Source organism: Myxocyprinus asiaticus, chromosome 9, assembly GCF_019703515.2.
Source record: "Myxocyprinus asiaticus isolate MX2 ecotype Aquarium Trade chromosome 9, UBuf_Myxa_2, whole genome shotgun sequence".
NCBI lineage: Eukaryota > Metazoa > Chordata > Actinopteri > Cypriniformes > Catostomidae > Myxocyprinus > Myxocyprinus asiaticus.
In genome coordinates, this window is record NC_059352.1 from 8377840 (window position 1) to 8392464 (window position 14625).

The 14625-nt window shown below is 38.5% G+C and overlaps 1 protein-coding gene across 1 annotated transcript in view; it reads left to right on the plus strand.

Annotated features, from left to right (window-relative positions):
• The first annotated feature begins 8893 nt into the window (after window positions 1-8893).
• Window positions 8894-14625, plus strand: part of ngfb (nerve growth factor b (beta polypeptide)) — a 115319-nt gene continuing 109587 nt past the window's right edge. The window contains exon 1 of the mRNA XM_051706509.1: window positions 8894-9011. The gene's annotated coding sequence lies outside the window, so the exon portion shown is untranslated. The remainder of the gene's footprint in view (window positions 9012-14625) is intronic.

Consider the following 14625-nt stretch of genomic DNA (forward strand, 5'->3'; position numbering starts at 1 on the left):
TTCGCTTTGCATTGAGGAATGTTTGAATCCAGACAATACTTTATGGGTTATGAGTTTATACTACAAGTAGAACAAAAAATACAAAATTAGTACAGCACCAATTACTTGCCAAATACAACTCTTATCACAATATTATCTATAACTTATTAGTACATTGAAACATATTGACTCATATTGGTATTTATTGCTACACTTTAATACGTTCATTATATTATCAGAGGGTGAAAATTAACATTTTTATTTGTACATGTCGGATTGCAACTACATCAATTAGGTGTGTGTGCTTCTTTCAATGGAGCTGCATCCTCGGGTTAATGGCTGCTATTAATTTTACTAACCACCCCATGGCACTTTTTTCGACACTCCAGTGGCTATAAAACTTTTTCCGGTACAATTTAAATTTTTGCTGAGTGTATCGCACTTGCCGACTGTTTTGCAGAGATCTTGCTTTCTTCAGTCGGAGGTATGACACACTTGCCGATACAAAATAATGGAGGGGTGACAGACATACCTGCAATGCTTAGACAAACAGCAATGCTCTCTCTGAGTCCCTGTCATGTGGAGCTCTCCGAAATCACAACAGGAGTATCACGTGAGCATAAATAATGGTAATTGAGGGATTTAGGATGTTTGATTGCGTATTTATTCCCTGGAGGCTTGCAGTAGAACGTGTATGTCTATATGCAGCTTTTAGTGAGTAAAGAATCTATGTTCAATAAAAAAAGACAGTGTTGCCTTCCCTTTCTGATTTAATTTGCCATTTTAATGTAGGAGAAAAATGCTTGGTGACAGAATCATTATGGATTACAATCTGTGTTTGTGATGATATGCAGCTGAGTGCGATCACAGATGAAAACGTTCAGATCAGCATGACATCTTGTCAGTTCTTCAGCAAAAGAAGAAGTTCATTGGTCACTTGACGAGAACACAAGAACCCGATGTTTGATCCTTTTTTCCCCGTTGTTGCAACCACTAACTCTGCAGTGAGTCCCGGCAGTCAAGTGATTAATGACCTTCCACTGGCAGACGTTAATGCGCGCTCAGTCTCTTACCTTCTGGCCAGCGATTACGTAAATGAAGCTCAAACCTGAAAAACACTGGAAAGGGGGCCTGGGTAGCTCAGCGAGTAAAGACGCTGACTACCACCCCTGGAGTCGCGAGTTCAAACCCAGGGCGTGCTGAGTGACTCCAGCCAGGTCTCCTAAGCAACCAAATTGGCCTGGTTGCGAGGGAGGGTAGAGTCACGTGGTAACCTCTTCGTGGTGCTATAATGTGGTTCTCGCTCTCGGTGGGGCGCGTGGTGAGTTGTGCGTGGATGCCGCAGAGAATAGTGTGAAGCCTCCACAAGCGCTATGTCTCCACGGTAACGCGCTCAACAAGCCACATGAAAAGATGCGTGGATTGACGGTCTCAGATGCGGAGGCAACTGAGATTCATCCTCCGCCACCCAGATTGAGGCGAGTCACTACGCCACCACGAGAACTTAGAGCGCATTGGGAATTGGGCATTCCAAATTGGGGAGAAAAGGGAGAAGAAAAAAAAAACACTGGAAAAATCGGCTAGTATGACGGCAGTTTTAATGGAAAGCTGCAGAGCTTCACGAGGCTTCATTTCCCCATTTCTATTTTGTTGTTAAACTTTCTGCTGGGTTTAAATTAGATCCAGCATTCTGTTGTCATGCATTTATGTGAAATGCACAGGAGACTTGACTTGCGAATATTAGGTAAAATAGTCCATTTGTAATTAGATTGAACAATTTTGTAGTAGTGCTTTCGATTTAACGCATTAATTTAGTGTGGTTAATTATATAAAAAATAATGTGCTAAAAAAATGTACGCAATTAATCATGCCTCCTAGTTCTGTAATTAAAGTACGTATTTCCTACCATTGGAGCTATTCAAGCTTGAAGTTCATGTCATTTTGTGTTTTTACAAGCCGCGTCAGCAGGGGGCAGTCAGCAAGCCTAAACAAACCTCAGAAGCAGTGTAGCCACAGAATGAGAGCCGGTTACACAGGATGCGTTCCTGAAAGCTGGTTGAAATACAATGTAATGAGTCTCGAGACACGAGTTTCAACTAATTTAACTTGACATAGCATCCTAAAAATGCGCCGTTTATGCCGCTGAAAACCAGTGAGACGCTCCAATATCATCTGTCTGAAGCATATGTACATAGAATGACAATTAATGAATTGCAAAAATGGATTGCTGTCGACTATAGGCTTATTCAATGATATAGGAATAAAACAAACAATAGTATATTGACTTCTAAAGACACTTTTTGTATTGTCTAATCAATACTTTACTCATCTGCCACAACAATGCAATATTTCAATCTGAATAACTAATTTATAATTATTCACATTATGTATTATTTATATTGAATTATCTTTATTTAGGGGCCCTTTTTTTTTTTTTTTTTTTAAGCAAATATTGATACATGTGATTAATTGCGATTCATTCGATTAATTTATAGGCATGACATGCAATTAATTTGATTACAAGTTTTAATCAATTGACAGCCATATCTCTTAGCGGTACTTTTCTGGATTTAATTGAACATGTGTATATGGGTTTCTTCAACTTCAGGCAATTTCATGTCCCATGGGTTTAGATTTCAATGTTTTTCTTTTTGTTATAAAGAAAACTGACTTGAAAACATTTGACCAGGGCTTCATTATTTATTTTTGGTACTTTTATAATATAGTAGCCTATATGTTGAACGGTATATCTTTTTTTTTTTTTTTTTTTTAGCATTTAAAACCAAACAAACTTATTTTTGTGAAATGTTTTGCATGAAATGTGTGCTTGTGTTATCTTTCTTTCAAATAAATCCCACTTGGTTTGATATTGTGTTATGTAATGCAATGTCAATGCAATTTTAAGTGTGGCATAACTGTCCAAATACTTTCAGGGCCACTGTAAGACATAGTGGCATGTCAGTGGTTAACTGCCTCTCCCCTGTGTAGTCTTACATGTGAAATCAGACTTGAGACTTATTGAGGTCTTGAGTCTGTCTATAGTATTTCACAGACCTGCCTACTTTGGGGCAGACTGTCTATCACCTTGGCCACACTCTCACAGACTTAGGGACTCTACTTCTGACACAGGCAAGGCTGCTGTTTTCTGCAGTGTACGATCAATAGGGATGAGAGTAATGTAATGGGTCCATTGATTTTATCCAGTCCAATTCACTTACGGTGAAACAATGCTTTCTATAAACAAATGGGTTTTAACGTTTACACCTCTTGCGTCTTCAGTTTTACTTTCATCGATTCTTTAAATACTAGTTTGTTTATGGACTCTGGTTATGAAATAAAATCAGGCAACATAATATTTGGGGTAGGGCTTTCATTAATATTACTCTATTATTCTTTATTTAGCAGACTTACAGTACGTTACATCTTGTTTACTACATAGTCGATCTCTCCGGAGCAACCTGGGTTTAAGCACAAGGGAACAGCTATGTTGGTAACTCATGAACTGCCCCTTCTGGGGTTTGAACCAAGAAACTTTGTTATACTCAGTGTTATATTAATTGTGCAAACTCAAAGTCATTTTTATAGGTGATTTACAAGAGTAAACATCTTCTCTCTTTTTTTTTCTCCTCTTTTCTCCCCAATTTGGAATGCCCAATTCCCAATTCGCTCTAAGTCCTCGTGGTGGCGTAGTGACTCGCCTCAATCCGGGTGGCAGAGGACGAATCTCAGTTGCCTCCGCATCTGAGACCGTCAATCCGCGCATCTTATCACGTGGCTTGTTGAACGCGTTACCGTGGAGACGTAGCGCATGTGGAGACCCACGCTATTCTCCGCGGCATCCATGCACAACTTACCACGCCCCCCACCGAGAGCGAGAACCACATTATAGCGACCACGAGGAGGTTACCCCATGTGACTCTACCCTCCCTAGCAAATGGGTAAATTTGGTTGCTTAGGAGACCTGGCTGGAGTCACTGCAGCACGCCCTGGATTCAAACTCACGACTCCAGTTGTGGTAGTCAGTGTCTTTACTTTTTGAGCTACCCAGCCCCCCCACTTATCTTCTCTTAAAGGAATAGTGCATCCAAAAATGAAATTGAATGAAAATGAAAATTCTGTCATTATTTACTCACCCTAATGTCTCTCTAAACCTGTATGACTTTCTTTCTTCACAGGGTTTATTTGCCTTAGTATTTGAATAGTGACTCCATTCAGTCAAGCTCAAAAAAAGACACACACACACACACACACACACAAACTCCATAAAACCACAGTAAAAGTGGATAGTATCTTCTTAAGCAATAGCATCACTTTGTTAACAAAGTTTAAGATGTTATTCACTCTTCAAATATGAAAGTAAATCAATTCATATCAAATCATTGGTTCTCATCATATTTTCAGATGCCATATACTATGCCATATTTCATATTGTTTGGGACGACATTACCTTAATGTCTTGGCTTCAAAAAGTATTTTTAAAAATACAGTTAATTGAACACATGTTCACCATTTGTAACAACATACCTCATATTGGGGCGTGTTGTCACACTATTTGGGGTTGCCACTATGTGATCCTGGCATTAAATAGCCTATTATAGGCTCAATTAAACTTTCAGCAAAATGTAAACAATAAAACAGTTATGAAGAACAAAACGATTCATGATACAGCCACAATGGAAAGTTTACACAAATACAGTATATATATATAAAAAATTGTTGTTGTTGTCAACATTAATTGCATTAAGTAACAACATTTTAAATGCATGTGATAACATGCCCCTATATAAATTTGACAACCTGCCTCAACCTACTGAAATATCTGCCACTATTTGCACCAAGATGCAAACAGCAACTACCTTATTTAATAGTTAACCCTTGCCTGAATGTATGTGAGTGTGGTTTAATTGTGTTGACTTGTTTACCCAACATCTATTGCAAAAATCTGATGATATTGGAATTTTGGTTTAGTGGACAGAATTTACAAAAATTATTCCAAGACAGTTTTAAAATTGATTTTTTTAAATCAACATAAAAAAATAATAAAAATAAAAAACGGCTACAGATAAAGAGCAATTTGACTTTTGAATAACAACCTTGTAGTTACTGAGATATAGCCATTGTGACAACTAACCCCAGTCTTCTCTGTGTATAAGTAATAATAATAATGATTTACAGAGGAGCATTTTACTTTCCCATGTTTATTTCTGTGTACTTCTGCGCTTTTCTCAGCACGTCTCTTTTGAAGTAACCTCTGAAGTAGACAAGCTGCATGTACAGAGACAGTGTGGTGCTGAAACATGATCTAAGAAGTCCTTGTGTTGTTGCACACTGCTCCTAGTGGACAAGAGCAGAAGCATGGGAAAGAGCAGAAACTGTGTTTTGAAGAGATATTGTAATTCACCCAAAAATGAAAATTATGTCATTTAATGTTCCAAACCAATATGACTCTCTCTTTTTTTGTGGAACACAAAAGATGTTAGGCAGAATGTTAGCCTCAGTCACCACTCACATTTGTTGTATGGAAAAATGACAGAAATGTCACTGTTTTTTTCACTCTCTCAAGAATTTACCTGATTATCATAAATGATAAAAAGTTAAATATCATGATTCCTTATTTAGTCACAGTTAATTTGTGCTGAACAGTTTGCCACAAAGCTCTCATCTGCATGGGAAAATATTAGCTTGAAGCAAATATGTGGCAATGTTTGCCAGAACACTATATTTTTGTAAGGGGAATCAAACATGCATCTTCTTTCCCTTCTTTCTTTGGTGTACGACCAGTGGTGAAAAGCGTACTGAAAATCTTAAGTAAAAGTGTTGTTACTAAAGTAATAATTCACTTGAGTGTAAGTAGAAGAACTGAGAAAAAGTATGACTCAAGTAAGAGTAAATAAGTAGTTTGCTGAAAAACTACTCAAGTAATTACTTTACAAATTATTTTTATGAAAATTATATTATATATATATAGTATAATATACAACAGTTTGTTCCAGTCCTCGAATCTAATTAGACAAGAGACTTTCCCAGAGTGCTGATGTCTCAGAATAGCAGTACTCAGACACTACTGTTTGTATCACTCCGCTTGTGTTCGTGGCATTCTAAACTAAAGTGTAAAAGCAGCACAGATGTGACAGATTTTAGGCAGCAGGTGGCAAAAAAATAAAATTTTTGTGTGTTATGAGCAAGTTGAGCTGACATTAATTTGAGTCAGTGCTGCCAGTCAGCGAGCGATTTCTTTGAAGTCATCGGCAATTGCCCCTCCATGATCGCTCGAATTACTACTACACTACAGCTGGGAAAAACAGTTAAACTAACAGCTTCAGTATTAAGGCTCATCACAGCTGAGAGACACAACAGACAGAGTAATCACACATATGCTGCTTACCTGATACTATTGGAGACTGTAGTGTCCGCTTTTGGAGGAGATGTGAACAAACATTCAACATGGCGGAGGAGAGTACGGTTTCTATAGTGAATGACTCTTGCGCACCGCCACCGGCAACCACAAAATAGAGAGGAATACCCCTGTTTGGATGGCTATTTTTACACAGAGATAATCGAATGTATTTCACCAAAATGACATTATCTTCAGCAAGCTGACTAACACTACACTACAGCTGAGTTATACAACTAATGCTGTACTGTTCATCTCTGCTTTGGAGTTGCGACAGACGCAGATAATTGCACACGCTCATTTGCTCTCTCTCTCTCTCGCTTTCAAACATACATACACACACAAACACATCCTTGTTTCTCCAATAACTTGTAAGAAACAGCCCAAGCCATCATTACTAGTTTTAAAGTGACGTTTTTGAATTAGTAATGGAGGCTTGTGTGCATCTTTTGAACTAGCAACGGCAGGTTTTTATGTGACAGTCCTTAGTTTTTCCTAATTTTTTTATTTACTTGTTGGTTGAACTATTGTATATATGCAATTTCAAACTCGCAATTGAGCAAGAGTGCTGTATGGCCATATATCAGCACAGCTGTGATTACCTACGGCACTCGAATCACAGCTGTGTTGATTTAGGGTCATACAGCACTCTTGCTCGGGTTATATTGCTTTACTATATGCTACTGCAGAAAAGTTTTAGAACACAAAGGCGTTTTTGTTTTTGAAAGAAACTGATGCTACTTTTCACCAAGGATGCATGAAACTGATCAAAGAAATACTTTTATATTTTTATTTACTTTAAAATCATAATCATAAACTAGCAGTTCCTTTCAAAAACAAAATGTCTAAATGTCTTTGTGTTCTAAAACTTTTGAATGGTAGTGAATAGAAGCCTATATATAGTATGTATACTGTATAGACCAATACTGTGGCAATGTCACAGTTGGAAGTGATGGCAGTAAAACTGGCTCGAACAGTAAACCAAACCTGTAGTTAGCTGAACCAACAGTCCTTAAAAAGTTAGCTGTTATCTTTAAATTGCCTGGTTAAGCTTTATGAAATGTTGTGCTGCACTGTTGGCAATCAAAATCACAATAGCAAATACAGTGGGCTTCACTTTTATTGGATTACATCAACAGAGCTGACTGCACTGAGGAGATCATTTCCAACCCACGGCTTTTCAGTGAACATTTTATAACATGTATGTTATTAACTTATATAAATATAATAATAGTATAGCTAAGAATATTTCTGTACACCTCTGGGTATGACTCCCTTAATGTCAGGAAGTCATTAAATCTCAATTTTTTGTTTTGTTTTGATTTTTTTTACATTTACCTGAATTCGAATTACCTTAACTGGATTTTATTCATATCTAATGAAATCATCGGAAAGATTCCATACTGGAGGGAGACACTACTGAGCTTGCAGTCGGTGATGAAATATTAACTCATGAAGGTTATTTTAAGACTGCTCATTTCTCTTGTAGGTTACGAGAACGGTGCCACTCCTTACATCAGTATTGTAAAGTCTTTATGGACTATGGTTTTTGTATGTTGCATCCTCATACAATTCACTGCAGCTTGTAAACTCCTAAAGTCAAATTCTTATCAGTTTTTCTTTCATTATTGTATCGCAAACATGGAGCAAATGTCCTCATAAATCTCCTGTCTCCTGCTCCATATAATCACCATGGTTATCATAATTTCCTCCAAAATACTATACTACACTATACTTCAGTCATTGTTGCTACTTTAAATTCATAATTAATTAATATGTGATTACCATTCCATCAAACAGTGTAAAATGTTCTCAATCTTTTTTCTTTTTTTTTTAAGACAGTGGTGGTTTATACCATGTTACCTCATTTTTATTTTACTTACAATAACTTTAATAGCTTTATTTTATTTTGATGGAAACCATGGTACATTTCTGTAAGGTTATTTTGTTACAGTATATAACAAAAATGTGATGTGGTTGTACAGACAGTTCTTAACACTAACTCTGTCTGTGTCTGGATAAACCTTCCCCTCTTAAAGGAACAGTTCACCCAGAAATGAAAATTCTGTAATCATTTACTTTTCCCTTTATAGTGACCACGGCTGTCAAGCTTTAAAAATGACTGAAACATCATAAAAGTAACTTAAAAAAGTAATTCTTATGCCATATTATTCGCTTTATTCTTCTGAAGTCATAGGATAGGTATGTGTGAGGACCAGAAAGAAAATGAAATAATTATGCACTGTACATCTTGTCATCTTAGTCTCTTGGCACAGTCATGATTCATGAAGCTCAATTATTCTTCCTAGTGCTTGACGCATGTGCAGAGCACCAGATGGCACTATAGGAAGTGTAATTGAGCTTGAATTCATGATCGCTAAGGAGGCTGCTGTCAAGATGTACTGAGAAAAAGGAGTTATATTTTGGTCTGCTCTCACCCAAAACCCACAGTATCACTTCAGAAGACATTGCTTAAACCACTGGAGTCTTTTATGCTGACTTTATCTCCTTTTTTGGAGCCTTTGGAATTCTGGTCACCATTCACTTGCATTGTATGGACATACAGAGCTGAGATATTCTTCAAAAATTTGTGTTCAGCAGAAGAAAGAAAGTCATACACATCTGGGATGGCGTGAGGGTGAGTAAATTATGAATTTTCATTTTTAGGGTGAACTATCCATTTCATTGACACCAAAATGCCATTGGTTCTCATGTGTGTTGTAACTGAACATTACACGCCAAGTATGCAGACAGGAGTATAAGAATTTTAAAGGAAAAACGGTTTAAATTTAAGTCAGTTCCTCACACAAAGCTTTCCTGTGGCTTCAGAAGATTTTAATGGACTTGTAATAGTTGTGTGCTATTTTTACGGTTCTCTTATGGTGTTATTTTTTTATTTATTTTTTTCATTTGGAGCTTGACAGCAGTGGTCACTATGTACTGTTGTTGAATGGAAAAGAAAATTCTCCTTTTTGGTTAAATACGCATTTAACTGCATCTTTTGCTAATCATTCATGTAAATGTCACGTACTACATGGACCCTGAATATCAACAGTCCTTATTTCTTTCGAAAGCAGATATTTCTTTCGAGTAGATAAGTCCAACATATGGGGCATAGGAGTGGTAAACAAACGCAGTCGGTTCCATTTGGGCCGTGTGATGAAGTGCCCTGGCCTCCCTCTTCTCCCTGTTGTCCTATCTCTCGGGGTGGAGGGTGTGTCTCATAGGGGCCTGTATTCTTGGATCTGAGTCCAGGCCATATGGCAGCTGAACACTTGGGAAATGAAAAGAGATTCGAAGACAAAATACAGCACTAATGTCCTTGGTATGGTACTGCATTGTAAAGTAAATCATGTAACATGCTGTTATACAACATACTATATATTGTATGTGTACAGTGTAAGTGGGTACATAGATACTAGTGCCAGACTGTCAAAGTACATCTTTTTCAGACACTTATTCTGTAATCATAGCACATATTAAATAACTTTGCTTGACAAAATGCTTTAGAGAATTGAAAAGCAATTTTGTAAAGCAATATGTTGTTAAATATACACTATATTGCCAAAAGTATTCGCTCACCCATCCAAATAATTGAATTCAGGTGTTCCAATCACTTCCATGGCCACAGGTGTATAAAATGAAGCACCTAGGCATGCAGACTGCTTCTACAAACATTTGTGAAAGAATGGGCCGCTCTCAGGAGCTCAGTGAATTCCAACGTGGTACTGTGATAGGATGCCACCTGTGCAACAAGTCCAGTCGTGAAATTTCCTCGCTACTAAATGTTCCACAGTCAATTGTCAGTGGTATTATAAAAAAGTGGAAGCGATTGGGAATGACAGCAACTCAGCCACGAAGTGGTAGGCCACGTAAAATGACAGAGCAGGGTCAGCGGATGCTGAGGCGCATAGTGCGCAGAGGTCGCCAACTTTCTGCAGAGTCAATCGCTACAGACCTCCAAAGTTCATGTGGCCTTCAGATTAGCTCAAGAACAGTGCGTAGAGAGCTTCATGGAATGGGTTTCCATGGCCGAGCAGCTGCATCCAAGCCATACATCACCAAGTGCAATGCAAAGCGTCGGATGCAGTGGTGTAAAGCACGCCGCCACTGGACTCTAGAGCAGTGGAGACGCGTTCTCTGGAGTGACGAATCACGCTTCTCCATCTGGCAATCTGATGGACGAGTCTGGGTTTGGCGGTTAACAGGAGAACGGTACTTGTCTGACTGCATTGTGCCAACTGTGAAGTTTGGTGGAGGAGGGATTATGGTGTGGGGTTGTTTTTCAGGAGCTGGGCTTGGCCCCTTAGTTCCAGTGAAATGAACTCTGAATGCTTCAGCATACCAAGAGATTTTGATCAATTCCATGCTCCCAACTTTGTGGGAACAGTTTGGGGATGGCCCCTTCCTGTTCCAACATGACTGCGCACCAGTGCACAAAGCAAGGTCCATAAAGACATGGATGAGCGAGTTTGGTGTGGAAGAACTTGACTGGCCTGCACAGAGTCCTGACCTCAACCCGACAGAGCACCTTTGGGATAAATTTGAGCGAAGACTGTGAGCCAGGCCTTCTCGTCCAACATCAGTGTCTGACCTCACAAATGCGCTTCTGGAAGAATGGTCAAAAATTCCCATAAACACACTCCTAAACCTTGTGGAAAGCCTTCCCATAATAGTTGAAGCTGTTATAGCTGCAAAGGGTGAGCCGACATCATATTAAACCCTATGGATTAAGAATGGGATGTCACTTAAGTTCATATGCGTCTAAAGGCAGGTGAGCGAATACCTTTGGCAATATAGTGTACATTATTTACTAGTGATGGACCAATATATCGGCCATGCCCACTGATCTGCAGATATTTGGCCACTTTTTGCTTAATTTGGCAAAATTACAGCTTGATTGGAAATGCCGCCCAATATAAATATTGTATTCTCAAGAGATATTTAAATTTAATTTTCTTTGTTGTTTCCAAACATCACTACATATCCCATCATATTCCATCTCAAGCATGCTCTTCACTGACACTTTTGTTGACTTGGTAAACAGGGAGAAAATTAGGGGAAAAATTGTTTGGTGTGGTGGAAATGACATCACCACTGTGAGACAGTCATGATTTAAAAATGTTTTTTAGAAACACTGTAAATATTGAAATGTTTAATGCTTATTTCACTCTTTGTTTAGATTATCATAGTTTTAAATGTAATAATTTGGCTTTTTAGAATGGATTTTCATAGTTTAATATTGAAAGTCTGGGTCTGGGACAAGGTTATAAAACAATTAAACCTACACATAAAAGGCATTGAAAAGTACCAAAAATATACAGTATGATAAAAAGTGAAAAATGGTAAAAAGTTTTCAATTCAGTTGTAATGAGACCTTTATATAACAAAATGAAAAACAAAATAAAACATTTAAATCTTTTTGCTTTACTAAATATCAACCCCTGGGACAGAAAAGTGCCTGAAGTTGATGAAACACCCATATATAGGTGTGTATATGTACTGTATGTATATGTATATATATTCTGTATTTATATGTACACTATACATATACAGTACTGTTTGTATATATAAGTACCATAACAGACATCGGCCACCCTGCTCTATATATACTGTATGTGTGTGTGTATATATATATATACACAGTGCATCCGGAAAGTATTCATAGCGCTTCACTTTTCCCACATTTTGTTATGTTACAGCCTTATTCCAAAATGGATTAAATTCATTATTTTCCTCAAAATTCTACAAACAATACTCCATATTGACAACATGAAAGAAGTTTGTTTGAAATCTTTGCAAATTTATTAAAAATAAAAAACGAAAAAAAAATCACATGTACATAAGTATTCACAGCCTTTGCCATGACACTCAAAATTGAGCTCAGGTGCATCCTGTTTCCACTGATCATCCTTGAGATGTTTCTACAACTTGATTGGAGTCCACCTGTGGTAAATTCAGTTGATTGGACATGATTTGGAAAGGCACACACCTGTCTATATAAGGTCCCACAGTTAACAGTGCATGTCAGAGCACAAACCAAGCCATGAAATCCAAGGAATTGTCTGTAGACCTCCGAGACAGGATTGTATCGAGGCACAGATCTGGGAAAGGGTACAGAAAACTTTCTGCAGCATTGAAGGTCCCAACGAGCACAGTGGCCTCCATCATCCATAAATGGAAGAAGTTTGGAACCACCAGGACTCTTCCTAGAGCTGGCCGCCTGGCCAAACTGAGCGATCGGGGGAGAAGGGCCTTAGTCAGGGAGGTGACCAAGAACCCGATGGTCACTCTGACAGAGCTCCAGCATTTCTCTGTGGAGAGAGGAGAATCTTCCAGAAGAACAACCATCTCTGCAGCACTCCACCAATCAGGCCTGTATGGTAGAGTGGCCAGACGGAAGCCACTCCTCGGTAAAAGGCACATGACAGCCTGCCTGGAGTTTGCCAAAAGGCACCTGAAGGACTCTCAGACCACGAGAAACAAAGATTAAACTCTTTGGCCTGAATGGCAAGCGTCATGTCTGGAGGAAACCAGGCACCGCTCATCACCTGGCCAATACCATCCCTACAGTAAAGCATGGTGGTGGCAGCATCATGCTGTGGGGATGTTTTTCAGCGGCAGGACTGGGAGACTAGTCAGGATCGAGGGAAAGATGAATGCAGCAATGTACAGAGGCATCCTTGATGAAAACCTGCTCCAAAGCGCTCTGGACCTCAGACTGGGGTGAAGGTTCATCTTCCAACAGGACAACGATCCTAAGCACACAGCTAAGATAACAAAGGAGTGGCTCCGGGACAACTCTGTGAATGTCCTTGAGTGGTCCAGCCAGAGCCCAGACTTGAACCTGATTGAACCTCTCTGGAGAGATCTGAAAATGGCTGTGCACCGACGCTCCCCATCCAACCTGATGGAGCTTGAGAGGTCCTGCAAAGAAGAATGGGAGAAACTGCCCAAAAATATGTGTGCCAAGCTTGTAGCATCATACTCAAGAAGACTTGAGGCTGTAATTGGTGCCAAAGGTGCTTCAACAGAATATTGAGCAAAGGCTGTGAATACTTATGTACATGTGATTTTTTTTTTTTTTTTTTTATAAATTTGCAAAGATTTCAAACAAACTTCTTTCACATTGTCATTATGGGGTATTGTTTGTAGAATTTTGAGGAAAATAATGAATTTAATCCATTTTGGAATAAGGCTGTAACATAACAAAATGTGGAAAAAGTGAAGCGCTGTGGATACTTTCCGGATGCACTGTATATATATATATATATATGTGTGTGTATGTGTTGACATCAGTTGCTGAAAACCCAATACATGGCCTACAGCCACAAAAAATGTGCTGTGATTGAACACTGAAAACAAATGTAAATTTTTATTTCAGGGCACTGCCTTAAGAGGGCATCTGTGCTCTCCTTTCAATTAAATGTTTCCTTGAGCAGGATCAAGCACACTGAGGGGTTGATTTGAATCAAGCTTGTAGAATTTTCTGGAATTTTATACTGTATTTGTACCCTTGCAGCTCTACAGATTGGAAATATTGATGTTTTAGTAAAATGAGCCAAAAGGATCTCTATTTATATAGCCCAGGCATGCAGTCAAAACCTCTGCCTGACCCCTATCCAATTTCAGTCCACATCTATTTAAATAATCAAATCAATCAGGATTTCTAAACAGGATTGCATAGCAGGAAAGGAACAGTAAAATGGAGCGACACAAAAAATATTATCTGAATAGTAAGGGATTAGCGTTTGCATTAGCAATTTGATTAGCATTAGCATTAGTTTGTAGACAAAATCTTTGCTTTGCTAAATTCACAAGCATAAATATTTCACAAAGGTGTCATATTCCTTTGCGCACCACCCTCTCCCTCTCATCTCATCTATTCTTGTTTCTTCTGAACATTCTGTTCCTCCCATTGTTACTTCTCTGTCTCGCTTCCTCTCTCCTAACTCTCTAGAGCTTATGCCAATATATATAGGCTGTCTTTAAACACCGGGTTTGTCTATATTTTTCTCTTAAACATACACTTCCCTGTCTATTTTGCTCCCAAAGAAATGGCTATTCTTAGCACACCCTCCTCCTCCGGGAAAGTGCAGAGAGCACCATACACTGTGCACTTAGAGAGGAATGAAATCAAAGATGCCATCAGGCACCTCTCCCTGAATGGTTTGAAGCTACAAACCTTTCCTTGGGATGGTCTAATAATATAAACATCAAAAAGCTCTTAAAATTGTCTCCCAGTGTTCTGA